This window comes from Tamandua tetradactyla, unplaced genomic scaffold (genome assembly GCF_023851605.1).
Source record: "Tamandua tetradactyla isolate mTamTet1 unplaced genomic scaffold, mTamTet1.pri scaffold_181_ctg1, whole genome shotgun sequence".
NCBI lineage: Eukaryota > Metazoa > Chordata > Mammalia > Pilosa > Myrmecophagidae > Tamandua > Tamandua tetradactyla.
This window is the reverse complement of record NW_027518294.1, coordinates 7,749-28,180: the sequence shown is the minus strand read 5'-3', so window position 1 is coordinate 28,180 and position 20,432 is coordinate 7,749. Positions and strand designations below refer to the sequence as shown.

The following is a 20,432-nucleotide window of genomic DNA, read 5'->3' as shown; positions in this document are numbered from 1 at the left end:
GCACCAATAAAGATCAGTTGGGCACATCGATGGTTGACAGGAAAATCCATCATTAATCATTTGTATGCTGTGGGCTTACAAGTATAATATGGTTGGATTGAGAGGCAAATATTTTAATGTAATGAAGAAACGACTTGCTGAGACAGGATAAGTGAAACCTATGAGAGTTGCAAGAGTAGATACATACTCTAGCACTCCAATGATTTGGAAGATGATTTCTAAAATTAGTAAAAAAAAAAAAAAAAAAGAGGTTGTTCTTATGAGCTCAAACAAAACTTCTTTAAAGACAAAAAGGTGGCTGCAGTTAAGTGCTAGGTGAAGACTTTCATGAGTTAGTGTCAGTTTCAATAGGACATATTACCCTCAACAACTCTTAAAGATATCTTTTTTAAAGTGACTGACTAGGTGTAAAATCAAGCCTGTAATCTGTCTGAAACACTTAGAACAATGATTACACTTGTATGGCTTCTCCCCTGTATGAATTCTTAAATGAGTCACAAGGGTTGGTTTCTGTGTAAAGGTTTTCCCACATTAACCGCATTTAAAAGGCTTCTCTTTAGTGTGAGTTCTCTGGTGCAAAGTAAGAGCTGTCAGTTGAACAAAACTTTTCCCACAACTCTCACATCTATGAGGTTTTTCACCTGTATGAGTTGACACATGTCTTTTAAGACTGGATCTATGACGAAAATTCTTGCCACACTCTAGGCATTTATAAGTTTCAACTTCAGAATGTCCTTTTTGATGCACTCTAAGGTATGCCTGTCCAGCGAATTGCTTTTTACATACAGTGCACTCATAGGGTCTCTCCCCTGTGTGAATTCGTTGGTGTCTAGAAAGGTCTGAAATACGAAGGAAACTTCCCCACATTCAGGGCACTTGTGAAGTTCTAGCCTGAATGGGATTTCTGGTTCCCCAAAACTTGTGAATATTTATCCTCGAGCTTTATCTGTTTTGAAGTATTTTCTTCATTTTCTCACTCGAGAAGAAAGCCTGAAAGAAAAACAGAAATTGCAGGTGCCATCAGGTAGAAAGTGAGCGAGTTACATGTATTGGGTTAACCTCTAGTGGAAAGATAGGAACTCCTAGAGAGTATCTCAAAGAGCTTGACCCTGAATAAGGCTGAACTTTTCTTTGCTTCTTTCTCTGGTGTTTAATGGACAATTTCTTACCTGTCTGAGAGTCAAGAAAGTGTGTCACTTCTCTGGAATTCTGTAAATCCTTCTCCAATGAGTATTCAACGTTGTACAATGGGAAGCTCAGGTTAGGATTTTGAATTGGATAGCCTGGTGAAAATAAAAATGGATAGTCTTGAATGCATAGCTTTAAAATTGAACGAAAAATCAGAAGGCAATATGCTTATATTTACTGAAAGCTTATCGTGGGTAGTACTTGCATCTAAGTATACTTCATTTAAACTTTGCTTTTCTTTCCTTCTTTTTTTTTTTTTTTTTTTTTTTTTATGGGCAGGCAAACTAGGAATCAAACCGGGGTCTCTGGCATGGCAAGCGAGAACTGTGCCTGCTGTTCATTGCATCTTTCTTGTACTTATTAGGAAAGTACTCTTATTTTCCCTTAATTGTACTTATGGGGTTGGTACCTTGTTTGCCCTTATCTTTTTGAAATGTTCAGAAGCATATCCATCCATTAAATACTCTAACTATGTTCATGTTTCCAAGAACTATTTGGCACTTTTAAACTCAATACCGACAATATATGTTAAAGTTTACCATATGCAAGCATTTTAATAAAGAGATGAATAATTGATGTTCTCTAATTGTAAAATTTCAGACATGTGATTATGATACAGATGGTGGGTGCATCTCCCATTTTGATGGTAACTAATACAACCAGTTAAAATGGATTGTGTTAAATACTAAAAATGACACATAAACAGAGCACGATGCTTGTACAGAGTCGAGTGCCTCAGTTTCAGGTTGGGGCTGGGCGTCAATTGCAGTGTGTGTTGCCACAGTTCATGAAGCAGCGCCAAGTTGTTCCAACAACTGGTAAGTGGGATTGAACAAGTAAAGTCATTTATATTTCAACATTACTAAAACATAGCACCAATAAAGATCAGTTGGGCACATCCATGGTTACAGGATAATCCATCATTACTCATTTATATGCTGTGGGCTTACAACTATAATATGGTTGGCTTGAGAGGCAAACATTATAATGTAATGAAGAAACGACTTGCTGAGACAGGATAAGTCAAACTTATGACAGTTGCAAGAGTAGATAAAAACACTAGCAGTCATATGATTTGGAAGATGATTTCTAAAATTAGTAAAAAAAAGAGGTTGTTCTTATAAGCTCAAACAAAACTTCTTTTAAGAGAAAAAAGTTGCTGTGGTTAAGTTCTAGGTGAAGACTTTCATGAGTTATTGTCAGTTTCAATAGGACATATTACCCTCAACAACTCTTAAAGATATCTTTTTTAAAGTGACTGACTTGGTGTACAATCAAGCCTGTCCTCTGTCTGAAACATTTAGAACAATAATTACACTTGTATGGCTTCTCCCCTCTATGAATTCTTAAAAGAGTCACAAGGTTTGGCTTCTGTGTAAAGGTTTTCCCACAGTAACTGCATTTAAAAGGCTTCTCTTTAGTGTGAGTTCTCTGGTGCAAAGTAAGAGCTGTCAGTTGAACAAAACTTTTCCCACAACTCTCACATCTATGAGGTTTTTCACCTGTATGAGTTGACACATGTCTTTTAAGACTGGATCTATGACGAAAATTCTTGCCACACTCTAGGCATTTATAAGTTTCAACTTCAGAATGTCCTTTTTGATGCACTCTAAGGTATGCCTGTCCAGCGAATTGCTTTTTACATACAGTGCACTCATAGGGTCTCTCCCCTGTGTGAATCCGTTGGTGTCTAGAAAGGTCTGAAATACGAAGGAAACTTCCCCACATTCAGGGCACTTGTGAAGTTCTTTGCCTGAATGGGATTTCTGGTTCCCCAAAACTTGTGAATTCTGAGCAAAACAGTCTACACTCTGAGAATTAAGGGGTTTCACACCTCGACACTTTTGTACACGGAGACTAGATTTGAGAGCTTCTTCCAGATTAGAGACCTCAGGTTTTTCTCCTAGAAAGTAGCTCTGATCATCTACAAGCTTTGTGAAATCTGAGTGTAGATCGTCTGGGTGGATTTCATGTTGATATTTCAAGTGTTTGTAATATTTTTGTGAAATGGGGTCATGGATAGGGGTACCCTCTAAGGTAAAAATAAATGAATATTTATCCTCGAGCTTTATCTGTTTTGAAGTATTTTCTTCATTTTCTCACTCGAGAAGAAAGCCTGAAAGAAAAACAGAAATTGCAGGTGCCATCAGGTAGAAAGTGAGCGAGTTACATGTATTGGGTTAACCTCTAGTGGAAAGATAGGAACTCCTAGAGAGTATCTCAAAGAGCTTGACCCTGAATAAGGCTGAACTTTTCTTTGCTTCTTTCTCTGGTGTTTAATGGACAATTTCTTACCTGTCTGAGAGTCAAGAAAGTGTGTCACTTCTCTGGAATTCTGTAAATCCTTCTCCAATGAGTATTCACCGTTGTCTAATGGGAAGCTCAAGTTAGGATTCTCAATTCGATATCCTGGTGAAAATAAAGACGGGAAGTAAGATAATGAGCCACCATGGAAGACTTCTGGTTGATTCCTTGGACTATTGCCCCTTCAACATCTAATAACTTCACAATTGCAATTACTTCACCTTAACTTCCCACATGCGTTTTATTTTTTGAAATACAGGAGCAAAACCAAAAATCAGGACTAGTTTCCTCTATTCTATGGAAGGAGTGTGAATCATTTCTACACTTAGATTAGTGTGCTGAATTATTTCTACATTTATTTAGAATATATATTTCCTGAGGTTAAGCCAAAACAAAATTTGTCATGTTAAAACTGAAAAAACTTTACGTTAAAGAGCACCAAGGAAAGAAATGTAGAAGTGGGTGTAATGAAACTGCTTACTGGAATATTTTCATGTAAGAGAACCTCAAGTTAAAATGATAACTAAACAGGGTTGGCAACCAGCAAGACCTGTCTTTATATGTTTGTTTCACCTGAAGACTATGGTGATTTTTCTTAAATTAGCCTGCATAATTGCCAACGAGTGCTCTGATTATCAATCTAGAAAAAACAAAGATAATTTCCCACCAGTCACTCTCCCCTCATGTCTTACACCATCCCTCTCCTCATTGAGACCAGATGAGTCTTATACCCTCTTTTCCAAATCCCTTCTGCATCTCTGGAAAAGTTTACTGGTCTGAAATGAAATAGTGGTTGGAAAATGCTAATTTTAGGACCTACTTTTGTAGGGAAATATTTATACATTAATATTATTCACTAATATCAGCAAGTAAGTTTGGCTAATGTTATTCCAAGGGCAATTTTTGACTTCCACACACTTTATCAAAACATAGGAAGTGGAGTAAAATACATTATTTCATAGTTTCACGGACAAAAGGTAATATATTAGATTTCCAGGAAAATAAAATGAATTACAGAGAAAGTACTCTTACATTCACTGTTTTGTTAATGCTTGGATTTCAAAGCTAAGCATTGGATGGAAGAGGACCGTGCTTCAGGTAAAGTAAGACTAGAGGTCATAGATGAAAGAAAGCTGCCATCTAGTAAAAGTGTGAGAGAATTGAATCATGGGACAGTGGAAATTATCAAAGTATTAGGGTGGCAGAAACTGGGAGGCGTAGAATATCCCATTATGACAGACACAGCAAAACACAGTCCAGAGCTACAGGAACTGTCCATATGGCTATTCCCATCCCTCACAGTATGGATATGAAGCAAGTGATGCTGTAGATTTAATTGAACACCCACTGGAAAATCAGACCCACAGAACTGCGCCTTGGGTGAAAGATTAGGTATAAGACCGCGTCAATGATGAAAAGTAGCCCTAGAGTCAGAATCTATGAGAAATAAGACCAGGAGTATCCTTCCTGGGAAGCAGCGTCTCATGGATTTCTCATAAGCTTCTGCCCTCAGGTCCATGTGCTATACTCAGGACAGCACATGTCCTGTCAAAGAATGACATCAGACAAACTCAAAGAAGCCTGAGAACTTTCTACCTTAGTTCTTCTGTCCCAGCTTCCATAGAGCCTGGCCACAAATTGGGTGCATCAGGGCAGTGCCATGGCTAGATGCATAGAACATGTGCCCAAACTTGAGCTTCTAATGGATGTTAACCTAAGGTACTTTTCAGTTCTATGCTAATCTACTCAGTGTTGCCTGCGTGACATTCGGTTCCATGGGCATCAGGTATATCCCAGCCTCAACTCCCTGGACTATTAAAGCCCTACTCCTGAAACTACACTGATTTCCAATCCCCTACTTATACTCCCAGCACTTATCAACTAGGCTACTTTCTATTGCCCTTTGAACAATCTCACACTTTTCTGACCCCAGTATCTGTATGCTACTATTATACACTGAATAAAGTACCATCACTATACACTCTCAAACATTAGGGACTCCCAAATTAATAGGCTAAGCCCTTGATCTTGAGGCTTGCTCTTATGAAACTTATTTCTGTAATGGAGAAGCTAAGAATACCTATAATTATGTGTAAGAGTGACTCCCAGAGAACGCTGTTGTTGCTCAGATGTGGTCACTCACTCTCTAAGCACAACTCTCCAAGTAAAGTCATTACCCTCCTCCCTACATGGGACATGATGTCCAGGGGTGTGAGTCTCTCTGGCAACGTGGGATTGACAATGCCTACATGACCAAAACAGGGAAAAGAAATGTAACAAAACAAGGTATCAGTGGCTAAGAGATTTCAAATCAACTCGAGTGGCTATTCTGGACATTACTCCTGTGCAAGCTTCAGCTAGATATTGCTGACTGACATGGTATGCCGAGCCCCAACCTGTAAACCTTAAGGAATATCCAGGGATATATCAGAGACTCGTCTTACAAATGTTTCACTCAATACGTTTATTTTTCTGAAACCTAAAGCCTCCAGATGGTTCCTAGGCCCGATAAACCAGGGGTTACCAGTCTCTAGAAGAACATCATCCAGTTGGATGCCCCTACCCCATAATGTCAACAGCCCTTTTCAACATGAAGAAGTTAGAATGGACATTGTCCCAATATTTCTAAAGATTGTGAGAAGGATCAAAGGAGGAGTTGCAATAGAGATGACAGGATTTTTTAAATGAGTGTGGCTGCTGAATCATTTAAATGATAATTCCTTTCAGTCTCCAGGGTCTTGGAGCAGTTAGAGGGAAATACCTGAATTTGTGGAACTGTAACCTATGCCAAATGCTGAGATTTGTTCTATAACTCCTTATTAAAATGTACTTTGAAATTTACCGCTTTTTTGTATATATGTTCTATTTTACAATTAAAAAAATGTTTGAAAATACCATCACTAAAGTATAATCAAGGAACACTCCTTAGATGGTGTTTACAGGGTGGTGCGACGGTGGCCCAGTGGTAGAATTCTCACTGCCATGCTGGAGGCCCCGGTTCGATTCCTGGTACCTGCCCATGCAACAAATAAAAGGTGTTTGCAGATGTTCGTCCAACTTCTGCCTGCCAATATGGTGAAAATAGCCATGGTTCTTCTCATAAGAGAAAGATGAAACGGTTTGATGATAATACGCAGTATCATCAAACAGACAAATCATCTGACAGACATCTAGACAGGGACACTCTCATACACTGTGGTGGGTGCGTATGCTGGTACAATACTTTTGGAGGACAATTTGACAATATCTACTTAATTCTCAATGCATTGGCCAACTAATCAATTGATCCCCCTTCTAGCATTTGACCCTATCGACACATGCACCTAGAAGGATACTCACTGCATGTTTTATAGCTTAGTTCCAGGATTTTAGGTTTAATATTGAATGACAGTCAGAAGCGAAATCTCCATGTGTACTTCTGCCGGCGAGGCTCTTCTCATTAGCCTCTATGTCAGCCAGTCTGTGTTGGCCCAATAACCACTGCAGTGACAAGTTATTTTTACAGCAGCAGAGGTAAGAGAATTTATTTGCTCGTCAGAAGATAAAAATGAGGGCCTCAAAGATGGAAGCCAAAGCCCCTTTCCTGACATTCAATAATATTTTCTGTCTTTCACTCAAAACATCCACTAGAATATTAGTTTTCCAGTGATGATAATGCGTTGCCCAGGGTATACACTGCTTGACTTAATAAATGGAAGGAAAGAAAGAAAACACTAGCAGAAACATGGAAGCATGGGGTGTGTGACTTTTAAAATATATTCACAAATTCTTTGCTGTTCCTCACTTCAGGAGGTGAACCTTAATTCTCCTTCCATTACATGTGTTTGGGACTCAGTAATTCTCTCCTAATGAACCGAATATGGAAGAAGTGATGTCGTATTGGGACTCGTCTATAAAAGGCACTGCTGCTACGTCATTTGTCTCCCTTGGATTGCTGGCTTTGGGAGAAGGTGTGCGCTATGTCGTTGAGGACACTAGAGCAATTTATGGAAGGGCCCTCACACCAAGGCACTGAGACCTCCTGCCAACATCAGAGTGGAGAGCCAACTTCTGAATGGCTGCCCCAACCTAGTTAATCTTTCAGATGACTGCAGAACCTACTGTTCTCATGACAGTAAACAAGTTGCCTCTACTTTATAAAAATGTAGAAGCCTTAAACTAACGTTTGAGTAATTTATTATGCAGCAATAGATATCTAATACCAGAAGGGAAGAAGCAATCTGAGTTGAACAGAGAAGGTGCTTTGACTATGAATATCCCCGCCCCCGCAACATGCTCAGGTAATATCTTTAACATAATTCCATTAACAGAGACTCTGTGCCATTAAGTTGCCAATGGGCCATGAAGAAAAACACACTGGGTATTTGGATAGCTTACCATACATCACTTACTCCAGCAGGATAATCTGAAGAAATTAAAGCTACAAGAGTCTTCTGATACTTTTCAGACAGCACTTGTTCTCTCTCTATTCTGCTTTAAAATATTTTTTAACTTTTTAATGGTATAGTGCAATATATATACAAAGCAAAGAAACAAAAAAAGCGATAGTTTTCAAAGCGCTATTCCACAAGTAGTTACAGGACATATCCCAGAATTTGTCATGGGCTACTGTATGATTCTCTTGCATTTTTCCTTTCAGCTGCTCCAGAATATAGGAGGCTAGAAGGCTCAGATTTTTTTTTATCATCACAATCGATTTTTTTTCTTTTTCTGAGAAAAATAACCTATATATATACAAAAAAGGCAATAAGTTTCAAAGCACAGCACCACAATTGGTTGTACAACATACTTCAGAATTCGGTATGGGTTACAATACTGGAGACTAAAAGAAATATCAATACAATGATTCAGCAATCATATTCATTTGTCAAACCCTAACTTCTCTGCATAATTCCACTATCAACTTTGATCTTTCTACCACTTTTTAGGGGTATTTGGACTATGCTCATACTACCTTTTTCATGTGAGAAGGGCTGTCAATAAGGGGTTGGGAGATGAAACTTGCTGGTGTGCTGGAAAGGCTGGCCCTTTTAGGTTTCAGGACTTATCTGGTCCAGGGACCCATCTGGAAGTGGTAGGTTTCTGGAATGTTACCCTAATGTATGGAACCTTTGTAGAATCTTATATATTGCCCTAGGTGTTCTTTAGGATTGGCTGGAATGGTCCTGGTTGGGGTTTGGCAAGTTATGATAGGTACCAACGTCTAACTGAAGTTTGAGTAAGAGTGATCTCTAGAGTAGCCTCTAGACTCTACTTGAACTCTCGCAGCCACTGATACCTTATTTGTAATACTTCTTTTCCCCCTTTTGGTCAGGATGGCATTGTTGATCCCACAGTGCCATGGCCAGGCTCATCCCTGGGAGTCATCTTCCATGTCACCAGACAGACTTTCACCCTTGGATGTCATGTCTCACGTAGGGGAGGGGGCATCAATTTCACTTACAGAGTTGGGATTAGAGAGAGTGAAGCCACATCTGAGCACCAAAAGAGGTCCTCCAGAAGTAACTCTTAGGCATATCTATAGGTGGTCTAAGCTTCTCTGCTGCCTACATAAGCGTCACAAGAGGAAGCCTCAGGATCAAGGGCATGGCCTATTGATTTGGGTGTCCCTAAAGTCTGACACAGTATCAGGGGATTCCCTGTTGGTAAGGTTTAATAGTTCCATATTTATCTCCTATCGCTCAAGGGTCTTTGCCATTACTTTTTGATTATCTGCTTACTATAATCTAGGATGTATTCAGGCATTGCATTAACCTATACGGGATTAAAGGACCTCTTTCTTATTCTGGGCTTCCTGTGTTTCTATTGTTCAAATGAGCTATACAGATAGGTTGAGTTAGATTATGCACTACAGAAAATTTCACTTCCAGACCAAATAAACCTTTCTTCCTATGGTCTTAAAGAGTATGTGTGGTTCTAAAATATAGACAATGTCTTCCTTACCCCTATGTTCTGAATTACGTTAACACCAACCTGATCGGCTTTCGTTCTTATCTCTGAATATCAGGTTATAACTATATAAAACAGCCTCTCAAAATCTAGAAACAATAATTACCACTCGGGACTTAATGTGTCTGCTCTTAAAGCTTACAATCCAGGCCCCTCTTTACTTACAAACATTTTCTAAAGGACACCATACCATTGTTGTTCTTTTGTTTCTGGCTCATTTTGCTTCACCAAATGTCCCACCACATGCTCATTCACACCGTTGCACGCCTCAAGACTTCATTCACTTTTGTAGAAGCACAACTTTCATTCATAAGTACACACCATCGTTCACCAATCTACTTCTCCCGTCAGTGCATGCTTCAGCCACCTGCACTCATTAGGCATCATATATAGTGCCCAAGTCCACAGTCCATCAAAATTCTCAATTTTAGATAATTTCATTGTTCCCAAGCGAAAGAAAACCAATGAACACACGCTTACTAAATAGGAAACCTAACCTCCTAACTCTTGTCCCTCATCCCATTATTTACCTCTGCTATTGCTGTGGTAGCGCTGATGGTTTCCTTCTGAAAACAGTCCATAGCATGCAATAGCAGTTTCCCCCCTGTACCTTGGACTTCAACTCTCTTTGTATACACGAATCATACTTTTGCAAGAAGTAATTCTTGCAAAAACAAATTTATATTTCTAGCATTAATCAGTGGGACAGGTAGATCTATACAATCGCTTTCAAACTTGTTCTTCTGCAATACGGTAACATTACTTATGGACGCACTAGAGAACCACCTTCACATCCATCTATTCCCTTACACTGGAGTTCAACCTCATTAGATAACCGTTCATCCATCTCTACCTTCTATGTATCTCTAAGTCCCCTATATTGTGTATTAAAAGCCTCTGATTCTATTTTTATGATGGTCATAAAAGTGGAATCATCCAGTTTCTATCCTTTAGTGTCTGCCTTATTTCATTCAGCATTATGTCCTCAAGGCTCATCCATCTTGTCAGGTGCTTCAAGAAGTCATTTCGTCTTACTGCTGCATAATATTCCAACGTATGTATATACCACATTGTGTTGACCCACTCGTCCGTTGATGGGCATTTGGTTTGCTTCCATCTTTTGGCGATAGTGAACAATGCTGCTATGAATCATGCTGCAGCGCAGGTATAGGCACAGGTTGGGAATGTTAAGTTGGGGTTTGTGAACGTGGGCGCCCAGTGGCCATGGTGTGGTGGTAGTTGTGGGAGTGCACAGGTCTGGGGGGCATAGCCGTGGTGGATGCTGGTGTAGGGCATGGGGCCCTTTGTGCGCCCGTGTAGAGCTGTGACAGCAGGTCAGCATTATGCCTTCGTGGAGAGGGGCAGATGTGACCTGACTTCACAGGTTATCTCTTTCTCAGAGCTGGAAAGTGTGACTGAAGACCGTGCGCATGCACAGGTCTAGGAGTGCTGGAAACTAATATTCCCAGAGCTGAAGGATGTGATTGGGGGTGCAGGCGCATGCGCGGGTCTAGGAGTACCCTAAACTGACTCGCAGAGATCCAGGGGAGGCGGGGTGAGGCTCTGAGCCTCTATGGGTGGGGGATGGGTGTAAAGTGGGTATGAAGGTATGTGCTGTCAGTTTTATGCACTGGCAATAGCCTGCAGGCTACGGCGAGAGGGGGGCGGTAGTGCTCAGGAGGGGTGCAGGAGAGGTGGATTGGGCTGCACTTGGGATGGGGGTGTGGGGCAGGCATGCGCGCTGGGGGTTGGTGGGGCAGGGGCACTTGGAGAGTAGGGAGTGGGGGCGGGTGACAGGGTTCACATCTGTGGGGTGTGAGGTGAGTCGTGGGTTGGAGGGCGGTGATGGCAAGGGTAGCCTGCTCAAGGAACACGGCCTGGCTTACTTGCTAGTCTCCCTGTCTGTGCACTTCCGCAGGCTCCGCGCCTCTGCGCCTTCACTCCAGCTTTCTGCTTCTCAGTTCCTCAGCCTCTGCAACCAGGGCTCCCACATATGGTGCAGAAAGCTCTCCCAGGTCAGCTGCACTCTTGAATTGCCCTCTCAGTCACCTTCCCATCCCTTCTCTAACTTTTTCTGTGGAGCAGGCCTGAACTCGATTTACCCTTTTAGGCCATCTCCCTGGAACTCCTTCTGCTTTAAATTTTCATTGCGTATATTCTTCACCATCAGAAAGATAAAAATTTGACGTTTTGCATAGACGTTTATGGTGAAACCTTACCAACTGAGATGAAAAAGCAAATACTTCACACTGAAAACATGTCCCAGTTTCATTATAGTACTTTTGAACCCCACATTTTCAAAAGCATAATGTATTTTATATTTTTAGGATTAGCACTTCTGTTGATTTCTAATGACTACAGACATTTTGATATTACTGCATATCTGTAGCAAGCAGAAGTGTCCGGTTGAGTTCCCACGAGGTTTCCTTTGTTTGTTTTAAACTAATGTCTTTCATAGATTATTTTCTGTTGCACAATTGGAATTCTTCACAGGTTGCATTACATTCAGCTCAGTTCCTTTTCCTAGTCAGCTGTTTAGTTAGGCAAGGGTATTTCCTAGTATTCGTATTTTATAGGCTTCCTGCTTGTAATCCCTTCAAACTCTTGAACGTGTTTTCTCTTCCTTTTTGATGCTCCCATTACCTAATATCTTAAGTTTTCATCCTGCAGCATTTCAGCGATCTTGTTTCTAACTTACTAAGTGTTCCTGTATATAAGGAGGACAGCAATACTCTTAATTTAAAAGCATAACCTCCTATGGCTAGATCTCTGTATATTTATCCAATCTTTGAATGCTAATTCATTATTTTAACACACCATAGACCCTAATATTACAGTAGATTTCTTGAATTACCTCTATTAACTCTTGTCTTTCCTATCTCTATTGGAACCTTTCACAGTGAGAGGAGTCTAACTATAGGAAATGTTTGTACAGATGATTGTTAATGTGCTTCACATGCTCTCATTTCTCAGGAATATATATTTCTTCATACAATGTCTTGCTCCCAACAAAGGGATAAAAGGATTTAGCTTAGGTTTTTTGTTCATCAGTATGCAAATCCTTTAGTTATTTACTAATGGAGGATGTTTCCAAGATATATTTTTACCATGGTCCTTTTTGCAGGCAGGTATACACCTATATACATACATACATACATACATACATACATGCATACATCTGTCAATCTATGCACACACACACACACACACACACACACACACACACACACACACAGTCATTCCATATATAGCAAACAACCTAGCTTTCAGCTGACAGGAAACATAATCTAGTAATTTGTCCCATTATTTCAAAAAATTTTTTCCATTCTACCACTATTCTATGCTTTCCATTCACTCTATATCACAAGAGATTCATTTACCACATCAAAGGAATGGTCATTTAAAAACACAGTAGTAGTTGAAGTCATTATGTAATAATGGAACAGTAAGTCTTACAGCATTTTGCAAAGCATAAAAATCAGTTTAAACCACAATGACAAAGGGGCCATCCATTATCACTCTCCAAACAGTATTTTTTACGTGTTTAATTAAGTCCTTCTTACTCTCACTTGTGTATGAAATACATGAAATTCCCCCATGCTTTGTTGAGTGAAGTATAAAATCAAGATTCATGTTGGTGTCTGGCATCATGTGTGATCTTTATACGTGGCACTGTTGCTAATCAGTCAATGTGGAGAATTGTAACGCACATGCAGAAAAACTTATATTAAAGGTTACCACCTGAGTTCTTCCACTTGTTGCGGACAAAAATATGGGGTTTTAAAAACTCTTAAATACACTATGAAATGTAGGGTCTGTAAAGATTGGAATATCAATGACAACATTTTAGACAATTCCCCTTTGATTACAGTATCTGTACATAGGTACCTGTTGGATTTTCCTCTTTATTACCTCTATTTAAAACAAGAGAGACTTCCAGAGAAGATGGTGGCTTAGTAAGAAGCGCGGATCTTAGTTCCTCCTCCAGAACAGCTACTAGGGAAGTAGAAAAGATACAGAACAGCTCCTCGAGCCACGACAAAGATCAAAAAGACAGCGTACCCCATCCTGGAATGGCTGACTGGCTGGGAGAACCCGCTCCAGTGAGATCGTCGAGGGGCGCGGGCTTCCCTGGGCCGGGGCGGCAAGCAGCCGGAGTCCCTCCTTTCGTCCTTCCCGGGCCAGCTGGGAGAAGTGGACAGTCGGTCCCCTCAAGCCGCGGCGGCTGGCGACCCCCCCACATGCGGCCCCCAAACCAACTGGGAGAAATGGATCAGAGATCCCCAGACCGTGGAGAATGGTGAACGGGGTCCCTTCCAGACACGTGACTTCCCAGTCCGGCTTGGAACGGTGCACTCTCCCGGGCCCTCCCGCCACGCTTGGCGCTCCGGGCAGACTAGGAGATTCAGAGGGGCGCTCTCCCGGGCTGCGGCGGCCGGCGACCCTCCCTGCGTTCGGATCCCCGGGCCGGCTGGCACTCTTCCAAGCCGCTTCGGCTGGTGAACCTCCCCCACTGCGAGAGTTTTCCAAAGTTAAAGGAGCCACAGCAGCTTTTACTGGTGGGACCCACAGACAAACGTGTGCCACAAGCACCACCTACTGGACAGGATGAGAAAAACAGAACCCAGAGATTTCACAGAAAGATCTTTCAACCTGCAGGGTCCAACACCCAGGGAAATATGACTAAATGCCCAGACGCCAGCAGAAGATAATGGATCACGTTCAGAAAATTGAAAATATGGCCCAGTCAAAGGAGCAAACCAATAGTTCAAAGGAGATACAGGAGCTGAGACAACTAATGCTGAATATATGAACAGAAATGGAAAACCTCTTCAAAAACGAAATCGATAAATTGAGGGAGGACATGACAAAGAAATGGGTTGAACAAAAAGAAGAAATAGAAAAACTGAAAAAACAAATCGCAGAACTTATGGAAGTGAAGGATAACGTAGAAAAGATGGAAAAAACAATGGATACCTACAATGATAGATTTAAAGAGACAGAAGATAGAATTAGTGATTTGGAGGATGGAACATCTGAAGTCCAAAAAGAAACAGAAACTATAGGGAAAAGAATGGAAAAATTTGAACATTTTTCAAAAGGGAACTGAAGGACAATATGAACCGCACAAATATACGTGTTGTGGGTGTCCCAGAAGGAGAAGAGAAGGGAAAAGGAGGAGAAAACCTAATGGAAGAAATTATCACTGAAAACTTCCCAACTCTTATGAAAGACCTAAAATTACAGATCCAAGAAGTGCAGCGCACCCCAAAGAGAATAGACCCAAAAAGGCGTTCTCCAAGACACTTACTAGTTAGAATGTCAGAGGTCAAAGAGAAAGAGAGGATCTTGAAAGCAGCAAGAGAAAAACAATCCATCACATACAAGGGAAACCCAATAAGACTATGTGTAGATTTCTCAGCAGAAACCAGGGAAGCTAGAAGACAGTGGGATGATATATTTAAATTACTTAAAGAGAAAAACTGCCAACCAAGACATCTATATTCAGCAAAATTGTCCTTCAAAAATGAGGGAGAAATTAAAACATTCTCAGACAAAAAGTCACTGAGAGAATTTGTGACCAAGAGTCCAGATCTCCAAGAAATACTAAAGGGAGGAATAGAGTCAGATACAAAAAGACAGAAGAGAGAGGTATGGAGAAGGGTGTAGAAAGAAGGAAAGTCAGATAAGATATATATAATACAAAAGGCAAAATGGTAGAGGAAAATATTATCCAAACAGTAATAACACTAAGTGTTAATGGACTGAATTCCCCAATCAAAAGACATAGACTGATTATCTTACCCTGTTTCTAACTCCTGCTGGACTCTGTTACCAATGACATATTTCAAGTTTATTGGAGCGGAAGGGATACAGACTGTGCAACAGGACTAGATACAAAAACTCAAAAATGGACAGCACAATAATACCTAATTGTAAAGTAATCCTGTTAAAACACTGAATGAAGCTGCATCTGAGCTATAGGGTTTTTTGTTGTTGTTTTTTACTATCATTACTACTTTTATTTCTTTTCTCTATATTAACATTTTATATCTTTTTCTGTTGTGTTGCTAGTTTCTCTAAACTGATGCAAATGTACTAAGAAACGATGATCATGCATCTACGCGATGATGTTAAGAATTACTGAGAGCATAGGTAGAACGGTATGATTTCTAAATGTTGTGTTAATTTCTTTTTTTATTTTTATTTTTTTTCTTTTTTTCTTTCTTTCCGTTAATAAAAAAATAAAAAAATTAAAAATAAAATAAAAAAAAGACATAGACTGGCAGAATGGATTAAAAAACAGGATCCTTCTATGTGCTGTCTACAGGAAACACATCTTAGACCCAAAGATAAACATAGGTTGAAAGTGAAAGGTTGGGAAAAGATATTTCATGCAAATAACAACCAGAAAAGAGCAGGAGTATCTAACCTAATATACAACAAATTAGACTTCAAATGTAAAACAGTTAAAAGGGACAAAGAAGGACACTATCTACTAATAAAAGGAACAATTAAACAAGAAGACATAACAATCATAAATATTTATGCACCGAACCAGAATGCCCCAAAATATGTGAGGAATACACTGCAAACACTGAAAAGGGAAATAGACACATATACCATAATAGTTGGAGACTTCAATTCACCACTCTCATCAATGGACAGAACATCTAGACAGAGGATCAATAAAGAAATAGAGAATCTGAATATTACTATAAATGAGCTAGACTTAACAGACATTTATAGGACATTACATCCCACAACAGCAGGAGACACCTTTTTCTCAAGTGCTCATGGATCATTCTCAAAGATAGACCATATGCTGTGTCACAAAGCTCGCCATGTGTAAGTTTTCTGCAAAGTGGTAAAATATAAAGAACTGACTGTTTCAATCTTATGCTATGTGCTCATGTATAAAGAACTCACTATGTGTCAGTGGTGTGCTAAGTTTTAAAGTATAAAGGACTCACTATGTGTCAGTCTGGTGCTTGGTAATAAAGTACAAAACACTCACTGTATGTCAGTACTGTGCTAAGTGTTAAAGTATAAAGAAATCACTGTCAAAAGTCCTAAAGCGTAAAGAACTTACCATGGGTCAGGTTTGTGCCAAGCATGAAAGAAAGAATGCTGAACAAGAAGATAACTTATTTTCTCTTTTGTCAAGCATGGCCCTTGCCTCTTTCAAGGTTTCTCTTAATCATAGGGCCTTATCTTTGGTGTTGATGATTTTTTTATTCATTCATCATCTTAGGGTTAAACTCCACTTGGTGTCTTCTTTAGATTGGGGCCACTGGACAAGATTCCCTCCCCCTAGGGACTTTCTGTATCTCAGAAGGTTTGAGTGCTGCTAAACTTTATCCCACACATGCTACGATAAAAGGCTGCTTGCCTGAGCATATTCTCTGGTGTTTAAAAGGTGGACATTATGACCGAAACTTTTACCTCATTTCTGACTTTGATACGATGTCTCTGCTGGGTGAATTTCTATGATGAATTTATAGATTCATGAATTTATAGACGGTTTATGCTAAGAGTGGAACTTTTCCCACACCAAAAACATCTGTATTGTTTATCATATTAGTGATATGCGTGGGTTTTCTCTTCAGTGTGAATATGCTGGTGCTTAATGAGGGCAGACCTAATTCTGAAAATTTCCCTACATTCCTAGGTATTTAAAACATTTCTCTCCCATAAAACTGCTCTTGTGATGGCCATAAGATTCTGAAGCTCTCATTTATAAACTCATTCATTCCTTTGTCCCTTGGCACATCTTTATGGGGTTTTACAACACTCCGTGCGTACTCCTTTGACTCTTCATTTTCCGGGAGCATTTACTCTGGCCTGCACAGATACTACTTTGTCACGTGGTGCTTGTAATTCTAATGCTGGCACATCATTCCCAGTGTCACTTCTGAGTTTTAACCTTGTTGGAATAAACAGAAGAATCAGTCATGCCTGTCCCAGTACAAGGAAACCACAGGGATTGTGAGAATAGCGAGACCAATGTCATAATTTATAGGAAAAACTGATATCTAATCCCATCCAGACAAGATGGCACAGACCCGATTCTCTCAGCACATCCCTGATAAGCACTACCGGAAACGCTATAAAGAAGTCAAACCACAACCAGAGGAGAAATCTTAAAACTGGTAAAGGAGGGTCAACTGGTTTGGAACCCCAGCACGGCCAGAGTAACGTGGCACCAACTAACATGAAGAAGACACTCCAGATCCAGTGTTTTCTGATACTTAGCAATGCCCGAGAACACCACCCCAGTATGATTTTGCTTGCCCGGTACAAAAGGGAATCATTGTGAAAACATCAACCAAGCCTGAAACCTTTGGACCAGCAGGCCAACCTGGAGGCCAGCCCACAGAAAAGGTCAGAAGATGTACTCTCCTTCTACACTGGGTCTGAGACACCCAATGTAGGAGATTGTCATGTAAACTCTCAGAACTAGTGAATGGATCCCAGAGACCTTGAGGCCTGAGATTCCCAACCCAGCACAGGGGACAAAGTCATGGCAAAGGATCTAACAAGAGGCCCAGCCACAAGCTGTGGCTCAACCCAGGAAGTCTTTTTTTCCCTTCAGGTGTGAGTCTCCCCTTATCCACTGAGAGGTATCCGGGTGCCGGGACGGGGGAAAAAATCTTCCACCCCCAACCTTACACAGAACGTACAAGGACCAGAGGGAACAGCAGTAGAAATAGTGAAAACAAGAAGGCCAATATTAACACCACAGAGGCACTGAAACAATTAAACTGTCCTCTGCACCATGGCCCAAGGTCGTGGGAAGGAACTTGCATGCTCTGCTAAAACAGGGTGTCTGCAACTGTAAATTTACATCATACACGAATCCAAGAACGACATCACTTGGGTGAGCATAGTTATCCTGGCCAAATGGAATAAAACTGGAAATCAATAACAGAAAAGCGAGGGCAAACGTCACTATAAATTCGAAAAGGGAGAAATACTCTTCCAGGTAATCTGTAATTCAAACAGGACACCACAATGACATTAAAACATACAGAGAAGAGAAAGAAAACAAAAGTATAATATACGAAAATATGGAGAAAGTACCTAGAGCCATGCTTAGAAAGAAACGTACTGCCTTAAATGTCCACATTAGAAAGGAGGGAGGCCCCACTGAACTACGTTCTTACAACAATAAACTAGAACAAGCAAGCAAAAAACCTAACGGTAACAGAAGTAAGGAGAGATCACAATATAAGTCAAAAACGAGAGGAAATGAATGAAACCAAAGACTTTCTTTTGGCAGAACAAAATCAATAAAATCAATAAACTTTGAACCAAAATAAAAAAATAGAGAGGGTACAAATCAAAAGTAACATGAAAAAAATGGAAGATATCACTACAATTTCTATTAAGAAAAGAATAATAAGGGATTACTACAAACAGATTTATCCTCACATGTTTGATAAGTTAGACGAAATGGGCCAATTCCTCAGAAATTCCCAACTACGAGAATTCCACTAGTATGAAATAGATAACCTCAACATCAGCGTATATATTAAAGAAATTTAATTTACAATTGACAAGGTCCTGGAAAAGAAATCCCCATGCTCACATGGTGTCCTTGGCAAATTCTTCAAAGCCTTAAAGAATTAAATCCAATTTTATACAACTTTTATAAAACATAGAAGGGGAGACGATCTGATACATACAGAATTTCTATGCTGAACGTTACAATTCTAAGAAGTAAACAAAGATGACCTCAAAGGGAAAGGGGCATGGTTACCTAGAGAGGCGATGGTCTCACGGACTTCTCGCATGACACCAATGTAGAGAACCTTCTGAGCGTGGTTCAGTATCTTCCACTCTTCCCGGGTAAAATATATGGCCACATCTTCAAATGTCAATGATTTCTAAAGAAGAGAATGGACTTTAGTGCAGGACCTTCCTCTCCCATAACAGTCCCGTCACCTGTCTCTAGTATGTGAAAGGCCAGAAAACTGAAGGAAGTATGTCAAGGATTTCCAAGACAAAGAGAAAGCAGAAAAGAAGGATCCAAAGGGATGCGTAAGCAGCGTGGGAGATCTTCATTCTCGTGATGACAATCCTAGCTGTCCAGGAGAGACCATGTGGAAGTAACAACGAACTTGCCTGAGAGCACCTGCTGAGCACAGGCAATTTCAAATGCTGATAAGGGAATGAACTGGAAAGTATTGCTCACCTGGGATTCAGGCAAGGTGGAATGCCATTCCATCTTCAACTGGTTGGTGCTCCTCTGTTCAGAAAGGGCCAGGATCAGTTCAGAAAGCCCTGCAGGAGATGCAAAAGAGCTTGAGGAAATTCCTCTCTTTTTTGTTCATGAACATCTTGAACTGATTTCTACAACAGAGAACATCCAGACTCTTTCAGTAAAGGTGGTACATCTTCACACGTGCGTGTGTAGTGCCCAGAAGTGTCCATCTCATTGGACATAAGAACCAAATATCTATCAACCCATAGAAATAAATCCCCCGTTGGCTCTTTCCCTTTTTCTCCCGAAAGTAATTAATTAATGCAAATACAATATTTGTACCTATCATGACCTGAAACGTTCTGTGATTTGGGCAACATTTAGAGGTGTTTGAAAAGGAAGAATGCTGCCTACAGTGGAAAGTAGGAAATGCGGGACACTTTTCCTTTTATTTCTTTGTTTCCAGGTGCACCCCGCTATTCCTATTCTATCTCTAGGGGTATTTCTGATCCCAATTCTTCATCTCCCTTTTAAGGACAGGGTGTCTGCAAAACTTCCTGATAGGGCTTATCTTCTCCAATATACTAAGGAGCAGGTTATATGGTGTTAAGTTGTGTGGCTTGGGTATTTTGGGATCCTCACCAATCTCCTGTTGCTGGACTCCTGTACTCCCACCTTGGAGATGTCATAATTGACAACATGGCTGAGCACACAGAAAACACCCACGACATTCAAGCTGAACCAAATATTACCACCGCGCCAAGGAGCTGATCATTCTAAGGAA

The 20,432-nt window shown here is 40.3% G+C and overlaps 1 pseudogene; it reads right to left on the bottom strand.

Annotated features, from left to right (window-relative positions):
- Positions 1–299: 299 nt before the first annotated feature.
- Positions 300–19,313, bottom strand: LOC143673195 (uncharacterized; annotated as a pseudogene).
- Between the last annotated feature and the right edge of the window lie 1,119 nt (positions 19,314–20,432).